The sequence below is a fragment of the Pseudophryne corroboree genome, chromosome 12 (genome assembly GCF_028390025.1).
Source record: "Pseudophryne corroboree isolate aPseCor3 chromosome 12, aPseCor3.hap2, whole genome shotgun sequence".
In the NCBI taxonomy this organism is placed as follows: domain Eukaryota; kingdom Metazoa; phylum Chordata; class Amphibia; order Anura; family Myobatrachidae; genus Pseudophryne; species Pseudophryne corroboree.
In genome coordinates this window covers 21,438,614-21,457,364 of record NC_086455.1, presented here as the reverse complement: position 1 = coordinate 21,457,364, position 18,751 = coordinate 21,438,614, and the positions used below count along the sequence as shown (strand labels likewise).

Below are 18,751 nucleotides of genomic sequence, written 5' to 3'. Positions count from 1 at the left end.
AACTAGTGCTTCAATCACTGACAGGGTGGGGGCAGCCATTTTGGGACCAAACCTTTCTTAAGCACAAAGCCTGGCAGTTCCCTAGACAAAGAGGCTGATGCAAAAAAGGTGCACGATACTCTAAAAAAAAAGAGAAGAAAAAAACCCATAAAAAACAGGATTTTAATTAACTACCGGTAAATCATTTTCCAGTACTCCGAAGAGGATACTGGGGATACATTTAGTACCATGGGGTATAGACGGGTCCACTAGGTCAAAAGGTCGACATGAATTTTTAATTTTTTTGTGTTGTTTTCTTCGTAGAGTGACCGGGAACCCCAATTAGTGCACCGTGTCCCCCTGCGCTCAGCACAGGTTACCATTCCCAATTGTAGTCAACGTGGATCGTTAAGTATGAAAAGGTTCAAAAAAATGAAAAAATTGTGAAAAACTCATGTCGACCTTTTGACCTGTCGACCTAGATAGTGTCGACCTAGTTACTGTCAACCAATAGTGGTCGACCTAGATAGTGTCGACCTAGAGACCGGATCCCGAAATAGGAGCCTCCGAGTTGGTTCTAAGTGAGATTTCGGAAGATTTAGAATCCACCCGTGATCCAGGAGTAGTTTGGTTGTGAGGCCAATGCTGTTCAACAACCTCTCCCTGGACGGTGCCTTTATCAGAAGATCGTACAGGTAAGGAATTATGTTCACTCCCTGCTTGCGAAGGAGAAACATCATCTCTGCCATCACCTTGGTGAACACCCTCGGTGCCGTGGAGAGACCAAATGGCAGGGCCTGGAACTGGTAGTGACAGTCCTGCAGTGCAAATCGTAGATAAGCCTGGTGAGGCGGCCAGATCGGAATGTGAAGGTACGCATCCTTGATGTCCAGAGTCACTAGGAATACCCCTTCCTCCAGACCTGAGATCACCGCTCTCAGAGACTGATTTTTCGTGACAGCCTGGACACTGATGCATCCACTATCGGTGGACTTTCTGTGCTATTTTTTCCTATCAGGAGGAAAAGGAAAAGATGAGAGTAACCTTTTAGGGATTTGAAATTCTTATCAGGATTAACCCACAGTTCTTCAAACAGGGTATTCAATTCCTTTGACACAGGAAAAGTGACTGAAGACTTAGTTTTTACATTAAAATAATATTCCTCACATTCCTCTGTCACCTTATCAGGAATTTGCAGAACGTCTCTGATAGCTTCTATAAGAGCCTCATAGAAACATAGAATTTGACGGCAGATAAGAACCACTTGGCCCATCTAGTCTGCCCATTTTTTTTATCCTTTAGGTAATCGCAACCCTTTTTGAACCTTAATTCTTTGTAAGGATATTCATATGCCTATCCCAAGCATGTTTAAATTGCTCCTACAGTCTTATAATAGGTACATGCAATTCCGGACGAATTGCGCCTTTTTTTCGACCGTTTTAAGATTCGACACTACTCAACAGCCGAAACCCTCCACACGGGACCATGAATTCGCCTCAATTCCCTGTGACAGAGCAGTGTCCCCCCCCCCCCCCTTCTGAATCCACCTCCCCCCTCCTCCATGTCTGACCCCTCAGCGTCAGACTGCAGGATATGGGCCAGAATTCGTTTTTGCGGACAAATGGCAGGGGACTGAGAGGCTTGTTTGGGGACTAAGTCTCTGTTCATAATCTCATCCACAGACTGTCTTAAGTATTTTGTCTCTTTCTCATTGCAGGACAATTTATTAGAGACATTGGAATTCATTCCTTTAATGGAATCTAGCCACACTGGTTCAGTCCCGCTAGCCTGGGAAGGTGCACTACACTGAGTACATAGTAGTGAGCTCCCTGGGGAGAGGAACACTCTGCCGTATATGAAACACACTAATTGCTCACATATTGTAAATGTGACAGCAATCTCACACACACACACACACACACACACACACAGAGGAAAAGGTTACAAGCACAATTAACCCACAGAGATATTTTTGGAGCCAGCACACAGCGCCCTTATTGCTAATGCCAAGCTTATGATCCCCTGGTACCACTGAGGTAATCTGGAGTCACACCGGAGGAGCTGCACGCTCCAGAGGGAAAATGGCGCTTGTGAGCTGCTGGATCCGCTCATAGTGAAGCCACGCCCCCTCAATGGCGCACGGTCTTCCGGCTTTTTTTATACTGGCTGAGGTATCTTTGTGCTTAAAATGGAGACATATCCTTTTTAAGGCTTTGTTCGCCAGTGTGGGTACTGTGTACAGTGTACTGAGACGCAGTTGTGTACTGAGTCTGGAGACACAATCTGCCCCGGTAAGAAGCCGCGCATCTCTGTACCCTCATGCCGCCATAATGGCCGCGACCCGCTAACCGGGACGCGGCTTAGTACTCACCACTCTTCTTTCTTCTGGCTCTGTTAGGGGTGGCGGCGTGCTGCGGGAATGTACTCTCACCTTGGTGGGGCTTGCGAATAGTTCCCTCAGGAGCTAGTGTCCTGTCAGCGGGGAACGGGACCATTAACCCTTCAAGAGGTTGGGCCATTCCCCCTCCCCTAAGTCTCATGAAGCAGGCAGGTTGGTGCCATCCTGTCCTGCCTGAAAATAACAAACAGAAAAATAAATGCAGAAAACTCTTCAGGAGCTTCCATAAGCATGGCCGGCTTTCTAAACTGAGTCTGGTAGGAGGGGCATAGAGGGAGGAGCCAGCCCACACTATCAAAGTCTTAAAGTGCCCATGGCTCCTAGTGGACCTGTCTATACCCCATGTTACTAAATGGATCCCCAGTATCCTCTAGGACATAAGAGAAATACTCTATTTTCACCATATGCAGAGCCATACACAACTCTAGAATTGCGCCCACCATTACTGTACTCAGCCTATGTTATATCTGCATTTGCAAAAGGCAAATACGCAGGACAAGAGGTGTGTGTGTAGGAGGGGAGTATTGACTGAATGGATGCCCAAACTCTTGTACATGCCATTTCACCTGTTTTGTTAAATTCAGCAAATAAACAGCAACTGTACATTAAAATGTGTATGTCATGTAAAGCCGGCCCTGACCAATTTGGTGCCCTGTTCAAGATTTTGTCTGGTGCCCCCCTATGCTCCCGATACCACACAACATCATCCCCCTTGTGTTTCCCCAGCCAAAGGGAGTGTCTCTCCAGCCCACACAAGTGCCTCTCCAGTTCTAGCCCACACAAATGTCTCTCCAGTCTCAGCCCACACAAGTGTCTCTCCAGCTCCAGCCCACACAAATGTCTCTCCAGTCCCAGCCCACACAAGTGTCTCCCCAGTCCCAACCCACACAAGTGTCTCTCCAGCTCCAGCCCACACAAGTGTCTCTCCAGCTCCAGCCCACACAAGTGTCACTCCAGCTCCAGCCCACACAAGTGTCACTCCAGCCCCAGCAAGTGTCTCTCCAGCCCCAGCCAACACAACTGTCTCTCCAGCCCCAGGAAGTGTCTCTCCAGTCCCAGCCAACACAACGGTCTCTCCAGTCCCAGCCAACACAACTGTCTCTCCAGCCCCAGCAAGTGTCTCTCCAGCCCCAGCACACACAAGTGTCTTTCCAGCCCCAGCCCACACAAGTGTCTCTCCAGCCCCTGCCCACACTAGTGTCTCTCCAGCCCCTGCCCACACAAGTGTCTCCAAAGGCCCAGCCCACACAAGTGTCTCTCCAGCCTATACAAATGTCTCTCCAGGCCACACAAGTGCCTTTCCAGCCCCAGCCTACACAAGTGTCTCTCCAGCACCAGCCTACACAAGTGTCTCTCCAGCAGCAGCCCACACAAGTGTCTCTCCAGCCCCAGCCCACACAAGTGTCTCTCCAGCTCACACAAGTGTCTCTCCAGCCCCAGCAAGTGTCTCTCCAGCCCCAGCCAACACAACTGTCTCTCCAACCCCAGCCAACACAACTGTCTCTCCAGCCCCAGCAAGTGTCTCTCCAGCTCCAGCCAACACAACTGTCTCTCCAGCCCCAGCAAGTGTCTCTCCAGTCCCAGCCAACACAACTGTCTCTCCAGCCCCAGCAAGTGTCTCTCCAGCCCCAGCCCACACAAGTGTCTTTCCAGCCCCAGCCCACACAAGTGTCTTTCCAGCCCCAGCCCACACAAGTGTCTCTCCAGCCCCTGCCCACACTAGTGTCTCTCCAGCCCCTGCCCACACAAGTGTCTCCAAAGGCCCAGCCCACACAAGTGTCTCTCCAGCCTATACAAATGTCTCTCCAGGCCACACAAGTGCCTTTCCAGCCCCAGCCTACACAAGTGTCTCTCCAGCACCAGCCTACACAAGTGTCTCTCCAGCACCAGCCCACACAAGTGTCTCTCCAGCCCCAGCCCACACAAGTGTCTCTCCAGCTCACACAAGTGTCACTCCAGCCCCAGCAAGTGTCTCTACAGCCCCAGCCAACACAACTGTCTCTCCAGCCCCAGCAAGTGTCTCTCCAGCCCCAGCCAACACAACTGTCTCTCCAGCCCCAGCAAGTGTCTCTCCAGTCCCAGCCAACACAACTGTCTCTCCAGCCCCAGCAAGTGTCTCTCCAGCCCCAGCCCACACAAGTGTCTTTCCAGCCCCAGCCCACACAAGTGTCTCTCCAGCCCCTGCCCACACTAGTGTCTCTCCAGCCCCTGCCCACACAAGTGTCTCCAAAGGCCCAGCCCACACAAGTGTCTCTCCAGCCTATACAAATGTCTCTCCAGGCCACACAAGTGCCTTTCCAGCCCCAGCCTACACAAGTGTCTCTCCAGCACCAGCCCACACAAGTGTCTCTCCAGCACCAGCCCACACAAGTGTCTCTCCAGCACCAGCCCACACAAGTGTCTCTCCAGCACCAGCCCACACAAGTGTCTCTCCAGCCCACACAAGTGTCTCTCCAGCACCAGCCCACACAAGTGTCTCTCCAGCACCAGCCCACACAAGTGTCTCTCCAGCACCAGCCCACACAAGTGTCTCTCCAGCACCAGCCCACACAAGTGTCTCTCCAGCTCACACAAGTGTCTCTCCAGCACCAGCCCACACAAGTGTCTCTCCAGCCCACACAAGTGTCTCTCCAGCACCAGCCCACACAAGTGTCTCTCCAGCACCAGCCCACACAAGTGTCTCTCCAGCACCAGCCCACACAAGTGTCTCTCCAGCACCAGCCCACACAAGTGTCTCTCTAGCTCACACAAGTGTCTCTCCAGTCCCAGCAAGTCTCTCCAGCCCCAGCCAACACAAGTGCCTCTCCAGCCCCAGTACATTGTTAATATAGTGCACATTTAGATCTCAAACATGAATGAATCCCAGCAGACTCCGGCCCCAGCCCACACAAGTTACCAGCTACCACATCCAGCTACCACACTTACCTTGTTTGATGTCTTCTGGCCACCTGCTGCTGTAATCTGGCTGCTCGCCAATGCAGCTCTTCTGCTCTGCCTGTGTCAGCAGTGTTGCATGCAAACTTGATGTCACACAACACTGCACCACAATGAACAATAAAAAAAACATTATTAACCCGCCACTGCCAGTGCAATAAAGCTCCAATAAAGCTACAGCTCAAACTTGCTAATTTGAATTTAGATGTCCAGCCATCATTTGCCTATATTGCCTATGCTTAGGGCCGTCTATGATGTCATGTTATATACTGTGAAGAGGTTTTGTAACTTCCTTTCACTTAATGTTCAATGGGACTTGTCATGTGATCAGGGGTGCTCAAACTTTTGCAGCTATTTGTAAATATATTACAAAAACAATGAAGAGAATTACCTATAAAGTGTAGCATTTAAAACAGTTAAAACTGTCCTACACATAAAGATATCCCATGCACAGAATATAGTTATAGTGGGTTATTGGTTCTCCAGTAGCCCCGCTGAACAAAGGGGGTCATTCCGAGTTGTTCGCTCTGTATTTTTTTCTCGCAACGGAGCAATTAGTCGCTAATGCGCATGCGCAATGCCCGCAGTGCGACTGCGCCAAGTAAAATAAGAATGTACTTACCGATAATTCTATTTCTCATAGTCCGTAGTGGATGCTGGGGACTCCGTCAGGACCATGGGGAATAGCGGGCTCCGCAGGAGACAGGGCACATCTAAAAAAGCTTTTAGGTCACATGGTGCGTACTGGCTCCTCCCCCTATGACCCTCCTCCAAGCCTCAGTTAGGTACTGTGCCCGGACGAGCGTACACAATAAGGAAGGATCTTGAATCCCGGGTAAGACTCATACCAGCCACACCAATCACACCGTACAACTTGTGATCTGAACCCAGTTAACAGTATGATAACAAAACGAAGTAGCCTCTGAAAAGATGGCTCACAACAACAGTAATAACCCGATTTTGTAACAATAACTATGTACAAGCATTGCAGACAATCCGCACTTGGGATGGGCGCCCAGCATCCACTACGGACTATGAGAAATAGAATTATCGGTAAGTAAATTCTTATTTTCTCTAACGTCCTAGTGGATGCTGGGGACTCCGTCAGGACCATGGGGATTATACCAAAGCTCCCAAACGGGCGGGAGAGTGCGGATGACTCTGCAGCACCGAATGAGAAAACTCCAGGTCCTCTTTAGCCAGAGTATCAAATTTGTAAAATTTTACAAACGTGTTCTCCCCTGACCACGTAGCTGCTCGGCAAAGTTGTAATGCCGAGACCCCTCGGGCAGCCGCCCAAGATGAGCCCACCTTCCTTGTGGAGTGGGCCTTTACAGATTTAGGCTGTGGCACGCCTGCCACAGAATGTGCAAGTTGGATTGTGCTACAGATCCAACGTGCAATCGTCTGTTTAGACGCAGGAGCACCCATCTTGTTGGGTGCATACAATGTAAACAACGAGTCAGATTTTCTGACTCCAGCTGTCCTTGAAATATATATTTTTAATGCTCTGACAACGTCCAGTAACTTGGAGTCCTCCAAGTCGCTAGTAGCCGCAGGCACCACAATAGGCTGGTTCAAGTGAAATGCCGAAACCACCTTAGGGAGAAATTGAGGACGTGTCCTCAATTCTGCCCTGTCTGAATGGAATATCAGATATGGGCTCTTGTATGACAAAGCTGCCAACTCTGAAACTCTCCTGGCTGAAGCCAGGGCCAACAGCATGGTTACCTTCCATGTAAGGTATTTTAATTCTACCGATTTTAAAGGCTCAAACCAATGAGATTTGAGAAAATTTAGAACCACGTTCAAATCCCACGGTGCCACTGGAGGCACTATTGGGGGTTGTATATGTAGTACACCTTTGACAAAAGTTTGTACTTCAGGCACTGACGCCAATTCCTTCTGGAAGAAAATTGATAAGGCCGAAATTTGAACTTTAATGGACCCCAATTTTAGGCCCATAGACAATCCTGCTTGCAGGAAATGTAAGAATCGACCCAATTGAAATTCTTCCGTTGGAGCCTTCTTGGCCTCACACCACGCAACATATTTCCGCCAAATGCGGTGATAATGTTGTACAGTCACTTCCTTTCTAGCCTTAATCAAGGTAGGAATAACTTCCTCTGGAATGCCCTTTTCTTTTAGAATCCGGCGTTCAACCGCCATGCCGTCAAACGCAGACGCGGTAAGTCTTGGAACATACAAGGTCCCTGCTGAAGCAGATCCCTTCTTAGAGGTAGAGGCCACGGATCCTCCGTGAGCATCTCTTGAAGTTCCGGATACCAAGTTCTTCTTGGCCAGTCCGGAGCCACCAGTATTGTTCTTACTCCTCTTTTCCGTATAATTCTCAGTACCTTTGGTATGAGAGGCAGAGGAGGGAACACATACACTGACTGGTACACCCACGGTGTTACCAGAGCGTCCACAGCTATTGCCTGAGGGTCTCTTGACCTGGCGCAATACCTGTCCAATTTTTTGTTGAGGCGAGACGCCATCATGTCCACCTTTGGTTTTTCCCAACGGTTCACAATCATGTGGAAAACTTCTGGATGAAGTCCCCACTCTCCCGGGTGAAGGTCGTGTCTGCTGAGGAAATCTGCTTCCCAGTTGTCCACTCCCGGGATGAACACTGCTGACAGTGCTATGACATGATTCTCCGCCCAGCGCAGAATCCTTGCAGCTTCTGCCATTGCACTCCTGCTTCTCATGCCGCCCTGTCGGTTTACGTGGGCGACTGCCGTGATGTTGTCGGACTGGATCAACACCGGCTGACCCTGAAGCAGCGGTTTTGCCAGACTTAGAGCATTGTAGATCGCTCTTAGCTCCAGTATATTTATGTGAAGAGACGTCTCCAGGTTTGACCACACGCCCTGGAAGTTTCTTCCCTTTGTGACTGCTCCCCAACCTCGTAGGCTGGCATCCGTAGTCACCAGGACCCAGTCCTGTATGCCGAATCTGCGGCCCACTAACAGATGGGCAGTCTGCAACCACCACAGGAGAGACAACCTTGTTCTCGGTGACAGTGTTATCCGCTGATGCATGTGCAGATGCGATCCGGACCATTTGTCCAGCAGATCCCACTGAAATGTCCGTGCATGGAATCTGCCGAATGGAATCGCTTCGTACGAAGCCACCATCTTTCCCAGGACTCTTGTGCATTGATGTACTGACACAGTTCCTGGTTTTAGGAGGTTCCTGACAAGTTCGGATAACTCCCTTGCTTTCTCTTCCGGGAGAAATACCTTTTTCTGAACCGTGTCCAGAATCATACCCAGGAACAGCAGATGCGTTGTCGGGGTCAATTGAGATTTTGGAAGATTTAGAATCCACCCGTGTTGCTGAAGCACTACTTGTGTTAGCGCCACACCGACTTCCAGCTGTTCTCTGCACTTTGCCCTTATCAGGAGATCGTCCAAGTAAGGGATAATTAATACGCCTTTTCTTCGTAGAAGAACCATCATTTCGGTCATTACCTTGGTAAAGACCCGAGGGGCCGTGGACAAACCAAACGGCAGCGTTTGAAACTGATAATGACAGTCTTGAATCACGAACCTGAGATACCCTTGGTGTGAGGGGTAAATCGGGACATGTAGATAAGCATCTTTTATGTCCAAGGACACCATGAAGTCTCCTTCTTCCAGATTCGCTATCACTGCCCTGAGTGACTCCATCTTGAACTTGAATTTCTGTATGTACAGGTTCAAGGATTTCAGATTTAGAATAGGCCTTACCGAACCGTCCGGTTTCGGTACCACAAATAGAGTGGAATAATACCCCTTTCCCTGTTGTAGGAGGGGTACCTTGACTATCACCTGCTGAGAATACAGCTTGTGAATGGCTTCCAAAACCGACGTCCTTTCTGAGGGAGACGTTGGTAAAGCAGACTTTAGGAACCGGCGAGGGGGAAACCTTTCGAACTCCAGCATGTAACCCTGAGATATTATCTGCAGGAACCACGGGTCCACTTGTGAGTGAGCCCATTGATTGCTGAAAATCTTGAGTCGACCCCCCACCGTTCCTGAGTCCGCTTGTAAAGCCCCAGCGTCATGCTGATGGCTTTGTAGAAGCCGGGGCGGGCTTCTGTTCCTGGGCAGGGGCTGCTTGCTGCCCTTTCTTACCCTTTCCTCTGCCTCTCGGCAGATAAGACTGTCCTTTTGGTCGCTTTTTATAGGAGCGAAAGGACTGCGGCTGAAAAGACGGTGTCTTTTTCTGTTGTGAAGGGGTCTGAGGTAAAAAGGTGGATTTGCCGGCAGTTGCCGTGGTCACCAGGTCCGAAAGACCGACCCCAAACAATTCCTCTGGCAGATATGGACATCGCGCTTACTCTTGATGCTAGAGTACAAACATCCCTCTGAGCATCTCGCATATAAAGAAAAGCATCCTTTAATTGCTCTAGAGTCAATAAAATACTGTCCCTATCCAGGGTCTCAATATTTTCAGTCAGAGAATCCAACCACACTACCCCAGCACTGCACATCCAGGCTGAGGCTATTGCCGGTCGCAGTATAACACCAGTATGTGTGTATATACTCTTCAGTGTAGTTTCCAGCCTCCTATCTGCTGGATCCTTGAGAGCGGCCGTATCAGGAGACGGCAACGCCACTTGCTTTGATAAACGTGTGAGCGCCTTATCCACCCTAGGGGGTGTTTCCCAGCGCGCCCTAACCTCTGGTGGGAAAGGGTATAATGCCAATAACTTCTTTGAAATTAGCAATTTTCTATCGGGGGTAACCCACGCTTCATCACACACATCATTCAATTCCTCTGATTCTGGGAAAAATACAGGTAGTTTTTTCACCCCCCACATAATACCCCTTTTTGAGGTACCAGCAGTATCAGAGATCTGCAAAGCCTCCTTCATTGCCGTGATCATATAACGTGTGGCCCTATTGGAAAATACGTTTGTTTCTTCACCGTCGACACTAGATTCATCTGTGTCGGTACCCGTGTCGACTGACTGAGGTAAAGGACGTTTTACAGCCCCTGACGGTGTCTGAGACGCCTGAACCGGTACTAACTGGTTTGCCGGGCGTCTTATTTCGTCAACTGACTTTTGTAGTGTGCTGACATTATCACGTAATTCCATAACTAAAGCCATCCATTCCGGTGTCGACTCCCTAGGGGGTGACATTACCATCATCGGCAATTGCTCTGCCTCCACACCAACATCGTCCTCATACATGTCGACACCCACGTACCGACACACAGCAGCCACACAGGGAATGCTCTAATCGAAGACAGGACCCCTTAGCCCTTTGGGGAGACAGAGGGAGAGTTTGCCAGCACACACCAAAAGCGCTATAAATGTATATAAACAACCCTAGAAGGTGTTGTTTACTATATATGCGCTCTTAATATATAAATATCGCCAATTTATACCCCCCTTCTCTTTGTTACCCTGTTTCTGTAGTGCAGTGCAGGGGAGAGTCCTGGGAGCCTTCCTCACCAGCGGAGCTGAGCAGGAAAATGGCGCTGAGTGCTGAGGAGAATAAGCTCCGCCCCTTTTTCGGCGGGCTTTTTCTCCCGGTTTTTAAGAAACTGGCCTGGGTTAAAATACATACATATAGCCTTAATGGCTATATGTGATGTATTTATTTTGCCACTAAAGGTAATTATATTGCTGCCCAGGGCGCCCCCAGCAGCGCCCTGCACCCTCCGTGACTGAGTCAGTGAGCCGTGTGACAACAATGGCGCACAGCTGCAGTGCTGTGCGCTACCTTCATGAAGACTGTGGAGTCTTCTGCCGCCTGTTTTCCGGACCTCCGTTCTGCCGTCTCTTCAGCGTCTGTAAGGGGGATCGGCGGCGCGGCTCCGGGACGAACCCCAGGCTGACCTGTGTTCCGACTCCCTCTGGAGCTAAGTGTCCAGTAGCCTAAGACTCCAATCCATCCTGCACGCAGGTGAGTTGGAAATCTCTCCCCTAAGTCCCTCGATGCAGTGATCCTGTTGCCAGCAGGAATCACTGAGATTGAAACCTAAAAAAAAACTTTTCTAAACAGCTCTTTAGGAGAGCCACCTAGATTGCACCCTCTCGGACGGGCACAAAAACCTAACTGAGGCTTGGAGGAGGGTCATAGGGGGAGGAGCCAGTACGCACCATGTGACCTAAAAGCTTTTTTAGATGTGCCCTGTCTCCTGCGGAGCCCGCTATTCCCCATGGTCCTGACGGAGTCCCCAGCATCCACTAGGACGTTAGAGAAATTTGCTATGCAGTTAGGTATTTTACTCATGGCATTACAAGGTTTTTTCTTCGTTCTGGTGATCGTAATGTGATTGACAGGAAGTGGGTGTTTCTGGGCGGAAACAGGCCGTTTTATGGGAGTGTGTGAAAAAACGCTACCGTTTCTGGGAAAAACGCGGGAGTGGCTGGAGAAACGGAGGAGTGTCTGGGTGAACGCTGGGTGTGTTTGTGACGTCAAACCAGGAACGAAACTGACTGAACTGATCGCAGATGCCGAGTAAGTGTGGAGCTACTCAGAAACTGCTAAGAAGTGTCTATTCGCAAATTTGCTAATCTTTCGTTCGCAATTTTGATAAGCTAAGATTCACTCCCAGTAGGCGGCGGCTTAGTGTGTGCAATGCTGCTAAAAGCAGCTTGCGAGCGAACAACTCGGAATGAGGGCCAAAAGCCGATCTGATTCCAATACAGAGGAGGGGACTGCATTTTTGTTAGTTTTAAGTGAATCCCCTTACTTAATTATGATGAGTCTATTGGGTAAATTCACTAAAAATTGATTTTGAACTATTTTAAATCAATCAACATCGATGTTGCATTTCAGGGTCTAAATTGCACATATACTAAAAGACAATTTTGACATAGTAAATTTACCCCATGGTTTTGAAACTAAGATGGGAGTTCTATTTAAGATGGCATGTTGCTCATGGCAACCAATCAGATTCTACTTCTCATTTATCTAGCACCTTCTAGAAGATAATACCTGAAATCTGATTGGTTGCTATTGGCAACATCCCATCTTAAATAGAACTCCCATCTTAGTAAATTTACCCCCATGTCCAAACTGTATGTTAGTAAATGTACGATTTAGACCCAGAAACACATCGATGTTGATCCATTTAAAATCGATCTTTAGTAAATTTACCCCTATGGGGACAATTCTGAGTTAGCAACAAAGTAAAAAAAGCAAACCTGCACCTGGACAAACCACAAGTGGTGCACATTAATAGGATAGATTTACGAAGCAGTGGATTTTTAACCCATCACAAAAAAAGCTTAAATAAATAGGTTGCCCTCGAGAGTTGTTATGGCTCTGTATTGTTCATTAGTCATGAAAGAAGCTCACATGTGCATCTTATGTTGAGAACTTCCTAGTTCTTGCTACTTTGGTTTCTGATACACTTTACATACTTCTGTTTTCAGAGCTGACCCGAGGAGACATGAGCAAGAATGAAGAGGAACACATATTGTTCAGACTATGACAGAAAACCCCTTTTCTTCGCATCTCCTTAAATAGTGTCTGACTTTAATGCAGAACCCAGATGAAAGTTGCTGACTTTGCAAATGCAGCGCCAAGACCCCTCCTTGCAAGCTCGTGCTCGGGGTCTGTAATCTCTACCCAGTGGGGTTTAGACCCGTAACTTCCAACAGCCCAAATATTGTCGGTGGCCTTGTCCCGAAACAACGCATGGCCTTTGATGATTTGGGGGGTGTTTTTGTGGGTCTGAGGTCATGCCATACTTTATACAGAAAGCACGTTGTCCAACTCAAAATCAGTAGTATATGAGCAAGGCATGTTAGTCCTATAAGGACGTATACTTATGCCTAACAAAAACGTATAGATGCAGCTGGACAATATTAATAGCAAATACAGGTTGAGTATCCCTTATCCAAAATGCTTGGGACCAGAAGTATTTTGGATATCGGATTATTCCGTATTTTGGAATAATTGCATAACATAATGAGATATCATGGCGATGGGACCTAAATCTAAGCACAGAATGCATTTATGTTTCATTTATACTTTATACACACAGCCTGAAAGTAATTTTAGCCAATATTTTTAATAAGTTTGTGCATTAAACAAAGTGTGTGTACATTCACACAATTCATTTATGTTTCATATACACCTTATACACACAGCCTGAAGGTCATTTAATACAATATTTGTAATAACTTTGTGTATTAAACAAAGTTTGTGTACAATGAGCCATCAAAAAACAAAGGTTTCACTATCTCACTCTCACTCGAAAAATTCTGTATTTCGGAATATTCCGTATTTCGGAATATTTGGATATGGGATACTCAACCTGTAGTAAAGTTGCATTTCCCTATTCAAAGACAGTATAATCCTATAGAATAAAAGGCTAACCCTGCTCCTCACCTCTATGGGGGGAATTCAAGTGCTGTGCACACCGGTGCCCGATGGAGCAATTCAAGTGTTGCTCCATATGGGAGCGCACAGCCGCCAGCGCTGATCTAAAGGGCCCCATACACTAGTGCGATATTGCACATTTTCATGCAATTGAGATGAGTTCCAGAGATGGATAGCATGAAAAATGTCAAATTGCATGTACTTTTCTTGCGATTGCGCGCTCCCGTGTGTCACCCATCGCAATCGCAGATCACACGTGCTGCACGTGAGAATTATCTCAATTGCATGGAAATAGGTTTAATAACATTAGATTGCCTGAGATAAATCACATGTAAAAATACACTTAAGTATGAAAGCGCAATTGCAGGCCTCCCGAGAAGCTCCCGGCCAGATTTCAGGAAAATTGCATGGAAGTCATTCCTGAGATACATCTCCCTAGTGTATGGGGCCCTTTAAGGCCCATACACACTGGGCGATTTTGAGCTGAAAGCAGGTCACTTTTGGTGTGTTGAGCTGCTTTCAGCTCAAAGCCGCCCAGTGTGTATGCCCCAGCGTTGAGCGGTGATGCACGCTCCATCGCCGGCGGCCGCCGTTCATCTACTGGTATTACCTTTACTGTTATGTTGTTCCATCATTTTAACGGGCTGGTAACTAGAAAGGCAATAAAGTGCCAAAGAAATTATACAAAAAAGGTGCCTGGACAGTTACAGTAACTGCAAACATAGCATTTCCCTTAGAAATCAGATTTTAATACAAACGCTTGTTGTTTGGACTATTAAAAATGAAATGGAAATCCTTTTTTTCTTCTTAATGTTGGTGCGATACAGAAAAAAGCTGGATCCAACTTGTGTAGATGATGGTTGCAATTGCAAAACATATTTCATAGTAATTGTTGAGGACTGCATAAACACGGCATGTGACAAGCTGCTGCAACTTCATATGTGCAGCAGCTCCCTCTCAGCTAGCTGTATACAGTGCACAGGTACAGCCAGTACAAAGACTAACTAGGGTATTCAATTATCCGCAAATTCACAGCAATTTTTCACCCGAAAATTTTTCGCAGCAATCGGGCGAAAATTGCCGCGAAAACGTTCCGTTTTTCGACCTATTTAATTCCAAACGGGTTTCACGTGAAAATTCTTGCAGTGAAAAGTGCAGGTGAAAATGGGGAAATCAGCCTGTACCCCAAAAAATGCTAAACTAACATAGGAAAACAGAAGAGAAGTGTATTAGAGATCACATTAGAGAGTTTTTGGGGACTTAAATTGTGTGAAATGGCTGTTATATGCATTTTTTTAAAAATGCAAAAAAATGATAGAAAGCAAGTTTTTTTGAGCAAAATAAATGCTCTCATTAAATTTGGGGTACATGAAAATGGGTATAAGTATATATTTGGGTCATTTTAGGGTACTTTAAAAAAAAAAGTGGAAACAGACCGATTACTCCCATCTGCAAGCCTAAAAATACCTGTCCCACTCATAAAGCACCCCAATATACCTGTCCCATACCTTGAACCCCAATTTCTATCACTTTGTATTTTTTCACCCCAAAAATGACATGTCATTATTGGCCAATTAAAAATAATTAAAAACTTCAACGTGCCTAATTAGTCATTAAGGGGGGTGTCCCAGGAGTTCTGTACCATATCCAAACATTTTTACCTTAAAATAGTGACTTTTCCCAACTTTTCACCTGCTTCAGAGTAGGTGAAGTGAAATTAGTGAAAAAATGATCACCGATAAATTTTCCCGGAAAATTGAATAGGCTGTAATTGCGTTTTCCGCGAAAAGTCCGTTATCGCTGCTAATTGAATATACCCCTGAGTTTTTCAACTACAATCCTCAAGTACCACCCAACAGGTGGTCATGTTTTATGGATTTGTTTTATCGCGCACAGGTGAGTTAAACTACTTTGTTGGGTCAGTAATGACCCCACCTGTTCCCACAGACATATCTCCTGAAGACATCACCTGTCAGGGTACTTGATAACTGGAGTGAAAACCACAGCTTTAAGCACTAAAAACTTCCACACTGGTACAGACACGTTTCGGGGTTTTTTTGTAGAATGGTGCTGCCACCATGTGGTGAAAAAAGAAAATGCTGTGTAAAGTTCAATAGTTTAAAAACAACTTTAAAATAAAAAATAAAGATTAGCATCACTTTCAAACACTGCAATGCTATATACATATGCTTCTAATATCATTTTTAAGATGGTCATAGGTAACATGCAGAGTTTAAATTGAGGAAATTTGATCACCAAATTTTTTGCACACACTATTCAGCAGACCTGTCGAACAAACTTTAAGATTAGCTACGTCTTTATGGTAAATGTGATGCTCCTACCATCACACTATACCTCCCAACATGACCCTTTCCAGGAGGAACAAACTGATCTGTTCCTGGACTTCTCTCTCAATTTAAGATTGCCGTCACCTCTGCTGAAACATCTTTGTTATCAAGTAACCTGTTCAAAACAGCTGACAGGGGGGGATGAATCAAACCTATAGTACAAAAAATGAATCTGAATCTAGATATGTTCAATATTTTAAAATACTCCCTATGATTACATAGTAACAGCATACATCCAGCATACTGTAAACATATCGTGTGTTGGCTTACATGCTATGGATGCACAGCCAGCAGATTTTATATATCATGGCACTTTTAAATGATATTTCTGAATATACAGAACAATGTGGGGACATGGCTTGGCATAGGGGGCGTGATGCAGTGTAGGAGGCTTTAAGGGAGCGTGGCTGTGCGATCTCATTGTAGCCACGTTGCCCGCTATACAATGCTGAGATTACAGGCATTGTACAGTGGGTGGCATGGCTAAAATTATACAATTCAGCCAAATCACATAATCGGACACCCAGTCCGCCCACTTTGTGGGTATCTGGGTGGACGGCAGCTCCGGGAGACTTGCCCACTTTCACAGGGTGCCACTTCCCCATACCTCCCAACATGACCCTTTCCAGGAGGGACAGAATGCTCTGCTCCTGGACTTCTCCCTTAATGTATGATTGCCGTCACCTGTACTGAAACACCTTTCTTATCCATTACCTGTTCAACACAGGTGCAGATAATCATACATTGAGAAAAAATCCAGAAGCAGAGCATCGTGTCCCTCCTGGAGAGGGTCATGTTGGGAGGTATGTTTCCCTTCCCTGTATGCTCGGCCTAGACGCAGAGCATTACATACACACCCACGGCACTCCGGTGATACTAACACAAGTCAGGGCGGTTCCATGCAATCACATTGTTGCTGCACAGTTCCCGCCCCGAAATGTAAGCACACACACGGTGGAAGGGGCCACACTGATCTCAAGATGGGCAGCACTAGTAACAGTTGTGTGTAGTGACGTGGACAGGCGCTCACACACACAGAGCAGGAGGATGCAGAGCGGCACTGTGATTCTGTGCTGAGGTCCTCACAGGAACACCACGTGTCATTTACAGACAAGTGCAGACTGGAAAGGTAGGGGTGCACGTGTTTTGGGGTCAGGGGTGTGACTACTCATTTGTGAGCTCCATAGTAACATACGTAAGGGCACCATATACCTCCCAATGGAGAAAACACTTGCATTGGAAAGACAAGGTAGACAACCTCCCCTCGGCTATGGGCTCCATAACAGCTGCCCCAATGACACCCTTGCTTGGGGTTTATCACCTAGCATACTTGCCTACCGGACCCTCTCCATGAGGGAGAAAATGCTCTGTTCCTGATCTTTCCTGGTAATGTATGATTGCCATCACCTGTGGTGAGCTAGGTAATTGATAAGAAAGGTGTTTCACCACAGGTGATGGCAATCATACATTACCAGGAGAGTCCAGGAACAGAGCATTTTCTCCCTCATGGAGAGGGTCAGGTAGGCAAGTATGACACCTAGTGTGCTGTATGAACAGTGACTTATCTATATCTACTTACTGAAAAGCCCTCCTCCCATTTACAGCTCATGTAGAGTGTTAGCTCTGCAGGTGCAGTTATCTGGCTGTTCTTACTGCTGAGCACTCCTCCCCTGTATGGCTCATGTAGAGTGTTAGCTCTGCAGGTGCAGTTATCTGGCTGTTCTTACTGCTGAGCACTCCTCCCCTGTACAGCTCATGTAGAGTGTTAGCTCTGCAGGTGCAGTTATCTGGCTGTTCTTACTGCTGAGCACTCCTCTCCTTTACGGCCCATGTAGAGTGTTAGCTCTGCAGGTGCAGTAATCTGGCTGTTCTTACATGTTGGGTATGGGATCCCGGCCCCCAGAATGCCAGCAGAGGGGCGAGCGCTAGCAAGCCCCTTGAGGACTTGCTGCGCTCGCCACAGGTTCTATTCCCATTCTATGGGTGTCGTGGAAATAGCCCGTTAGCCGGGATTCCGGCATCAGTATCCTGACCGCCAGGATCCCAACTGCCGGCAATGTAACATATGCTCCTGAGGAAGCTGGCGGTGACCTAGACCAGCGAAACGCGTTGAGCTATATTTCTTCCTGACCACGGGCACTATAACCACCATCTGGAATCATCTGGCAATTTCTGGACTTCAAATCCTCCAGGATCCCTATCAGCAGTTTCCATCTGAAGTCTCTGCTCATTCCCCTGCTGCTATTGGACCTCGATCTGCAATTGAGAACCAAGGGGACTTTCATCTGAGACCATGGTAATATCTCTATCTGAAATCTTATGAGGATACCTTGGAGGACTGAGTCCTAGCCAGAATACCTGTGATTATTACCTTAATGGAAATACAAGTGGCCCTAGGATAATTTGAGAGACTCTCAATTTTATTATCAATTACCCTCTTGATAATACACCAGCTTCATTTTAATTATTTTAATAAATGTATGTTTCATTTTTTAATTTATCAATTTGTTTCTGTTCTTCATTTTTGAGATTCAGCCGGCGCCACTAACTTTACTTGTCACCCACTCTCTCTCTATGCTAACACACTTTTAATAATGTCCATTTTCCCTATAGTTTTATTACTGCCCTCCTTCTGTGTTACCCCATCTCCCCCCCTTCCCCCCTCCTATCCACCTCCAACCTTCCACCCTGCTACTTCCTCTATGCTGGACATACTGGAGTAACAGTAGCGGATCTTGCCACGGGCAAGCAGGACTTTT

General features: G+C 47.0%; 1 protein-coding gene across 1 annotated transcript in view; it reads left to right on the top strand.

Moving 5' to 3' along the window:
- The first annotated feature begins 17,004 nt into the window (after positions 1–17,004).
- The window catches only part of ANP32E (acidic nuclear phosphoprotein 32 family member E), a 65,217-nt gene continuing 63,470 nt past the window's right edge, over positions 17,005–18,751 (top strand). The window contains exon 1 of the mRNA XM_063947178.1: positions 17,005–17,121. The gene's annotated coding sequence lies outside the window, so the exon portion shown is untranslated. The remainder of the gene's footprint in view (positions 17,122–18,751) is intronic.